The sequence below is a fragment of the Silene latifolia genome, chromosome Y, assembly GCF_048544455.1.
Source record: "Silene latifolia isolate original U9 population chromosome Y, ASM4854445v1, whole genome shotgun sequence".
NCBI classification, from domain to species: domain Eukaryota; kingdom Viridiplantae; phylum Streptophyta; class Magnoliopsida; order Caryophyllales; family Caryophyllaceae; genus Silene; species Silene latifolia.
The window spans coordinates 221,704,777-221,712,960 of record NC_133538.1 but is presented as its reverse complement, the minus strand read 5'-3'; the positions used below and the strand labels follow the sequence as shown (position 1 = coordinate 221,712,960).

Here is an 8,184-nt window from a genome sequence, read left to right as displayed (position 1 = left end):
AATCTCAAGTGATTTACTCTTATTCTCGTCCAACGGGTTGCTCAATAGCAATCAAAGCACCTTTTGATTTCACATCAACTTCATCATCAATTTCATCCTCATTGATTTCAACTTCCTCCACTTCTTCGATTTTCCTCTTTCACAAACGTGATCGAGCAAATCACGCAAATCGAGTAAACTTATTTCAAATTGCAAACGTTATAGCAGCCTATAGGCCATATGGAATGACTTAAAGGTCATATGGAATGAATTAACTTGATCATGTGAAAAAAGATCATATGGAATGAATTAAATCATTATTTGCATGGAGCCACTCAAGTGATTTACCCACAACCATCAAACCCATTTCATCATTTCCCATGCCCATTTGTAGCAACCTATAGTACACTCACGACCTCACCTCTACACGGCTACACCTCCCTCAACACCCAACCATAAAAGACCTTTTACTATTCACCTTTTGCACCTCATTTACTCCTCAAAAATTCAAACTTATAATAATGAATTCCCTCTTTACATTCTAATATTTTAAACACATTCACCTCACCTTACTTCTCTCGAAAACAGTACAAAAACTCCTCCTTCCTTCACTTAGTCTCATATTTACAGTCAAAGTCATGCCTCCCAAGAAAACCCTTAGAAAATCCATCAAAGAAATCCGAGAATCGCATATACTAAAGCCTAAATCGAAACTACCCAATGTTGAACCAAATACCGAAAGCCTAGGTTCCAAATTCATTCAAATAAAAAAACCAAGTCTGAAACCTAGGGAAACTCCAATGCCAAGGACAAAGACGGTTGCAAAGTGACCCAAAGCAGCCGCCGAGGCTAGACTGTTTTCAAGTCGAGGTTTTAATTAAAAACTTGATTAGAATAAACCACGTGTAAAGGAAACCTATATGGATGAAGGTAGTTATAAGGTTATTGGTGAAGTTGATGATGACAGTACTTCTATTTTCGAGAAAGAAGATGATATTGATGTTGGTAACAAACATGAAATTGAAGAAGAGGAGGTTGTTGGTGAGAAAGAAGAAGAAACCGAGAAGGAAGAATAGAAAAACAAGTAAAATGAAACCGAGAAGGAAGGAGAGAAAGAGGAAAAAGATTTGAGTGAAAAATCATAAGAGAAGAGTTAAAAAATTGAAAGTAAAAATAATGAAAAATCAAAGAGTGAGGAGAAAGAAAAGAGTGAAAAATTAAAAGAAATTGAGAGTGGAAAAGAAAGTAAGAAAGAAAAAGAAAAGAGTGATGATGAGGTGTTGAGTAAGATGGTTCCAAATAGAACGAGGGAAAAAGAAATATGGTGGCTAGTGAAGTAGATGAAGGCAAAATGGAAGTTGATGAAAATGAGTTGCATGTCGTTCTTCATCATCAACATGCTCCTCACTCCTAGCAACCCGGATTTCCCTTTCTTCATCTTAGGAGGCTTGAGAAAAGAATACCTTCTTATCTACCCAATCCGACAAAGAACTCTTAGGGTCAAGAAATCCTTGCCTAGCAAGATGAAAGAGTGGTGGATATTGGGCATAGTAGGCATTCACCCGATCCTTTTAAGCCTCCTTATACATATGCTTCATTAACTTAGTCAAGTAATCATTGCCTTCCACAACATTTAGGTCATTGGCTGTGAAATTTTCAATGGGAAAGGGATAAGGCGGTATAACTATGGAGGAGGGGTCTTCATTTTGATTTTCTTGTTCGTTGATGGTGTTGGCAAGTTTGGAGACGGGGATAAGATAGTTGTTTCGGTGAGTGGAAATGCGGCATATTTTCAATGGCAGGACAACAGATTCGGCTCCCGTGATTATCCATTCATATCCCGGGGATGAGTTATCATATTTCACCAAATGGAATTTGTGAATTAGCATGCTCATATCAAGGAGATGACCACTTTTAACCGGCTTATAAGCTTTGTTTTCATTTAAATTTAGGTTAAAGTGTTTTGCCAACTTTGTTATCAAGCCAACATTAAAAATAAAAGCCGTCTTTTATTTTCCTTCTTTGATGTCCATCCACCTCTCCAACAACAATTGGAGAATATTGTAATCATTCTTGGACTTCCCATGGACATTCATGTTAGACTCGAAGTAGGCAAGGTCAAGTTCGGTCATGTGATTTGCTTCTTTTCTTGCTATTAAGGTGCTGGCTATGGACCGATGCCAATACCGAATACCCGGATGGTGGATATACAAGGCATTGCACTTCCTAAATGTGGTCAATTCTCTTCCGGAAATTGTCTTCCATAGGTGTTTGGCATCAAAATTTATAGGGTTCTTAAAGAAATCCCAATGGTCACGGAGCCCAAGTACCTTACCGAATGAGCCTTAATCATTCGCCCACTTTGGTTCTCAAGCCGAAACTCAACATATCTTCGAGTCTCTACCTTATACTCCCTCAAAGAACTAATGAAATCCAATGTAAGAGAGGGATAAGTCAATTTATTTATCTCAAATAAGGTAGATAACCCCATAGAATCGAAGAATGCTCTAGTTTGATCAAGCACTCCCAACTTTTCTAATGTATCTTGGCAAACAAACTTGGTGGCAATGACTTTGTTTTTGGCAAGGGATTCGAATACAATTCTATGCTCATTAGAAAGGAAATTTACCTCCAGCTAGTCCTTGAGTTGTTCGACCTCCGGTATTGTAGTAGAAACCTCCTCAATGCCCTCAATAGGCTCCCTTGCTTGTTCTCTTGCTTGTTCCACTACCACCACTGCCTTAGATGCTCGGACTTTTTGTCTTTTTGATAGATTTTAGGATTTTTATGCTTGACTGTTTCCCTTTGTTCTTGCCATGATGATTCATCCTTTCAATTGATGTTAACAAACCTTTGATATGCTTGAATTATCTTCCTTTCTTCCAACCTTATCAATTTCTCAATCAATTTTGGGTTTTTCGAATTTGTCCTAACCCTAGAAATTTTTTATTGATTTTGGGAAGATTTTGATGTTTGAAGGTCCAAATGTTGACAAAGGAGTGATTTCAAATGAATTTGAGCAAGTATGGAATGATTGTTGATGAATTTGGTTGAGTATAATCGATTTTTGATGAGTTCGTTGAGTGTTGTAGTGAGGGAAATGTGTTTGTGTTTGTTAATGGGGAAGACGGAAATAAGGAATTGAAGGGTAAGACCCGTGTTTTAATCAAAATAGAAGATGTGGACGTGCGGGCTGAGATGGGGACGGGCGGATTCTACTTCGGGATTTTCCATTCCTCTTTGGGGACGCCCGTGCTGACTTGGGGATGCCTGGGCTGAGTACTGGGATGCTCGTCCTACTTCCAGCTCGAGTGGACCGCTGTGCAGTCCTCCTTTTCTTTGCTCTAAAACCCACGAGCTTAGGTCAACTCGTGGGGATCCTTTTTCTGCTATTTTGATCCTTCATTTCCTATTTTTCCATCATTGTGTTGCACTCCATAGGCTTGGCTAGCCTAGGCAATTGCTTCCCCACACTTGATCATCATACACTACACATTTCAAACACCATCAAAAACCCTCCCTCACTTGTTCTCATGTGACAAAATTCATATAACAAAGCATATAAGATGCAACACAAAAATAACGGAATGTAAAAATTAAATGAAATGCAAGTTAAGAGGTTAGCATATTTACAAATGGTGGTTTAGGATGGACTCCACCAAACTCTCTTTCATTTTGAGAGATGTCACGGGGGCAAAGCAAGGGCATTGTTGATGTTGCTCAACGCCTTGTAGAAGTAATCAAAGGCTTGCTCATTTTCATGGTAGAAGTCTTGTGTGAACCTCGGTACATAGTTGCTTCCATTAGTGTAGGAACCCGAGTCAATGTTGTGGTGACAAGGGGCTACAAAGCCTTGATCTAGGGTCATAGCATTTCCAATGTAAGGATTAACCAATCCGTCAAACTAATCATCCCATAGACCATATACTTCCTTTGCTTATTCCCCCATGTTGAGAAGATTATGAGTTGGCATGAGCAACTCCTCTTTCTTGTTGCCATAGCCAATGAGGCTTTCATTAATACTTGTCATGATGGGTGAGCTTTTCAAGCTCTCGTTCTTGTTATGAAAAATTCAATGCTCTCCGGATAGAGCTACTTCAATATCATTCACTTCTTTTTTCGAATTGGGCAGTGTGTCCTCGCCCTCCTTGTTAAGATTTTCCTCTTTGACTTGACCTTTAAATGAGGATTCCACTTTTTTCTTCTCACCTTCTCGGCTATAATGATAAACCATAAAGCATGGTTCGTGCAAGTTGGGAGGTCTCATAGTCTTATTAAGATTAAAGGTTATTGTTTCATCACCAACTTCAAGTGTGAGAATCCCGTGCTTTACGTCAATCACCGCTTTAGCGGTGTGTAAGAACGGTCTTCCTAGAATGATCGGTATATTGGAATGTTCCTCCATTTCAACAATAACAAAGTCCACCGATATAAAAAACTTTCCAATTCTCACGGGTACATCTTCCCATACCCCAAGTGGTTTCTTTGTTGTTCGGTCTGCTATATGTAGTCATATTAATGCACATGAGTTCTCCCACTCCTAGCCTTTCACATACCGAGTACGGCATGGCACTCACACTTACACCTAGATCACATAGTGCTTTGTTGATTGTGGTGTCACCGATGGTACATGGAATAGAGAAGCTTCCCGGATCTTTGAGGTTAGATGGGGAATTTCCTTGAAGTATTGCACTACTTATCTTTGTGAATGCGATAGTTTCCAACTTCCTAATGGACTTATTCTTGGTAAGGATGTCTTTCATGTACTTTGCATTGGCCGGCACATGGTTGATCAACTCCATAAATGGGATGGAAACTTCTAGGTTTTTCACAATCTCCATGAATTTCCCAAGTTTCTGATCAAGCTTGGGGTTGGCTTGGCGACTTGGAAACGGAAGTCCAATCACAATAGGTTCTCTTTCAACCTCTTTGGCCTTCTCTTAATTTATTTTCTTCAATGATTCATTGGTAGTTGGTTCCACTACCCTAGGATTTATTCTCAATGGTTCCATCACATCTCTTGGCTTCACACTTTCCTCAATAACATCTTCTTCAATTGGCTCCTTAGGTCCCTCATATCGTGTACCACTCCTCAAGTGAATGGCATTGCTGGTTTCATGCCTTGTAGGAAGATTATCTTGGAGTGGTAATTGTCCTTTTTGCCTTTGGGAACTCGAAGAAGCCAATTGGGTCATTTGTGTTTCCAACATCTTGGTATCAGCAAGGATATTATTGATGGTAGTGTCTTTGGCTTGGCTATCTCTTTGTATTTGAGCGAAGAAGTCTTGTTGGCTCTTTTGCATTTGAAGGACCTCTTTTTGAACATCAAAATTTTGGTCATTGGTTTGATGGTAAGAGGGTTGGTTTTAGAATCTTTGGTTTTGGTTGAAAAAGGGTCTTTGAGTAGGATTTCTCATTGCAGGTGGAGTGTATGTTGGTTGAGGATTTTGAACATTTTGGTTTTTATATGAGAAGTTTGGGTGAAATTTGGTGTTTCATTGTAAAAGTTGGAGTAAGGGATGCCATTCTTATATGCTTGGAAAGCATTAACTTGCTCATTTGTGCCCCTACACTCTTGTTGATCATGTCCCAAAGTTCCATAATTCTCACATACTCCATTTGGTATAGAAGATGTTAACACCATGACATTGACTTGTTGATGTTGCTTGGGTGATTGATAAGCCTAATTCATCTTGGCTATGGCCTTGTCAAATTTCAAGTTCATTGTGTCAATATAGGAGCATAGTTGGGCAACCAAATCGGTACTCAATTGTGTGACGGAGTCAACTTCATGGATCCCTCTCCTATTAGCTTTTCTTAGCCTACTATATTGAGAGTTCAGAACCACCATCTCCTCTATCTTGGCCCAAGTTTGATTATCATCTACCTCTGTGAATCTTCCATTAGAACCCATATTGAGTACATTCTTTGAGTCTTCATACAACCCATTCCAAAATTGTTGGACTAGAAACCATTTGCTTAACCCATGATGAGGACAAGAGCGACATGTATCTTTGAATATTTCCCATGCCTCATATAGAGAATCTTCATCTCTTTGCTTGAACCCGGTAATTTGGGCTCTTATCATGTTGGCTTTCTCTGGAGGGTAAAACTTCTTGTAAAAGGCAAGTGCTAACTTCTTCCATCAATAAATTCCAAGATTGGCCTTGTTTAGGCTCTTTAACCATTGCTTTGAGGATCCGATCAATGAAAAAGGACACAATACCAATCGAATTTGATCTTGTGTTACCCCCGTTTGGGAAATTGCATCACAATAGTTACAAAAAGTCTCCATGTGTAGATGGGGATATTCACTAGGCATCCCTCCAAATTGGCTTCATTCAACTAATTGTATGAATGCGGATTTGGTAATGAAAATACCGGTCAAGTGGGGTGGTGTTGCAGTACCATTGGGTAGGTTCTCCTCGGTTGGTACGGAATGAGATGAAAATTTAGGCATTGTAGGTTGATTTTGTGGTTGGTTTGGAATTGGGTTATCCCCTCCTTGTCTTGCAAAAGGGCTGGTAAACTCAACACTATCCTTTTAGATGATACCAATGTCCACAAGTTCTTCAATACCCACAATTGTTGAAGTCCCTCTAACGGTTCTTCTAAATTTGTCAAAGTTTTTTCCATTTTGGGATCAATAGCCAAAAGACCGCCTTGTGATCTCCTAGACATGCAAAAATCAAACAACTAGAAAACAATTAAAACTACCTTGAGGAGTTTGACTTCCCCAAGGTTAAGAAAGACACAACTAAAAACAACAAATGATAACAACTCAATTGAACACCGTCCCCGGCAACAACGCCATTTTGATTTGAATAGAAACGTGTATAGGTGTCGTCTATGCTCTCAATCAAACAATATTTATATTCTCAACAAACTACTCTTAGTAGAGCGGTAAGTAAAGGTCGGATCCCAAGGGACGGGTATTGTATTCACTTTTCGGTTGTAAATAGCTATATCTTAGTGTCACAATTTGGGTTGAGGTTGAGATTTGCAATCTAAACAACTTAACAAAGAAAAAGTAAATAAATGAAAGAAAAGCAGAGTAAGCAAATAGAGTTTGTAAACAATTGATTAAAACACTTGGGTGTCATGGGTTCATAGGGGAACCATGGTGAGATCATATAAATAAGTTACATAGGTGCAAGCAAATTATTGTAGTAATGGAATCGAGTTAGTTTATATCTTACAATTCCTAGGGAGTTTTAGGTCTTGGAGCCGAGTCGGTCACAACTTTACAACACCTACATCTACGTAGTCTTCCCTATTCAACTATATGCATGGTCTAACATGAAAGATCATATATCCTAATTAGACTCTCTAATTGATGTGACTCGTATTTGCGCACATTTAGTCCCCTAATTGAACCTATTTTTCATACTATTATAACATTCCATAGCCACTTTATCCGTCAAATGCTTTCTATTTTGCTTTCCTATTGCCTTGTGCTTGTTTTGTAGGAAAGGAGACAATTAGGTGGAAATTCCCGTCTCTTGAGCTTATTTGGAAGGACATTGACGATCTTGGTTGAACGAGTGTGGAAGAAGAGGCAAGAACTAAAGACCAATATTGCAAGAATAAGAAGTATGCGAGAGGAAGCATTCTGAACAGCAATCCGAGCGTCCAAAGCTTCAAGACGCTCGTCCTATGCCCTTACAATCCGAGCGTCCCGACCTTCAGCCGCTCGTCCTACCTGCCCAGAATCCGAGCGTCCTGCCCTTGTGAACGAGCGGACCATGGCGTCTTCAGCAAGGATGCTCATCACTCCAAAATACTTGCATTTCCCTACTTAGAACTTAGAATTGTTAATTACTAATTTAGCCTTAGTTAACCTAATGAGACACTACTATATATACCCCATTTGATGATAATGAAAGGGGGCTTCCACATTAGAAAATCCTCATTAGAAAATCCTCTTAAAATACTCTTTAAACTTTCCACAAATTTCACATTAATCTCTCCTTAGTTATTGTTCAAGTTTGTTACTTTTGGGTAATTGAAGATTATTGGGTTATTATTGGAGGATTGACAACCCTTCATCAATCAATCAATTTCTCTTCTTTTATTCTTTGCTTTATTATTTAGATCATCTCAAGTTTGGTATAATTCATTTACTCTTTATCCTTTATTGTTTATTTCCTTAAGCTCTTATCATGTTTATACTTGTTGTAATGATTGACACCATTAATGACATGT

At 38.8% G+C, this 8,184-nt stretch overlaps 1 non-coding gene across 1 annotated transcript; it reads left to right on the top strand.

Moving 5' to 3' along the window:
- Positions 1–5,960: 5,960 nt before the first annotated feature.
- LOC141635903 (small nucleolar RNA R71) lies at positions 5,961–6,067 on the top strand. Its single transcript, XR_012540557.1, has one exon. It is a non-coding gene; the product is annotated as a small nucleolar RNA R71 (small nucleolar RNA).
- Positions 6,068–8,184: the final 2,117 nt, after the last annotated feature.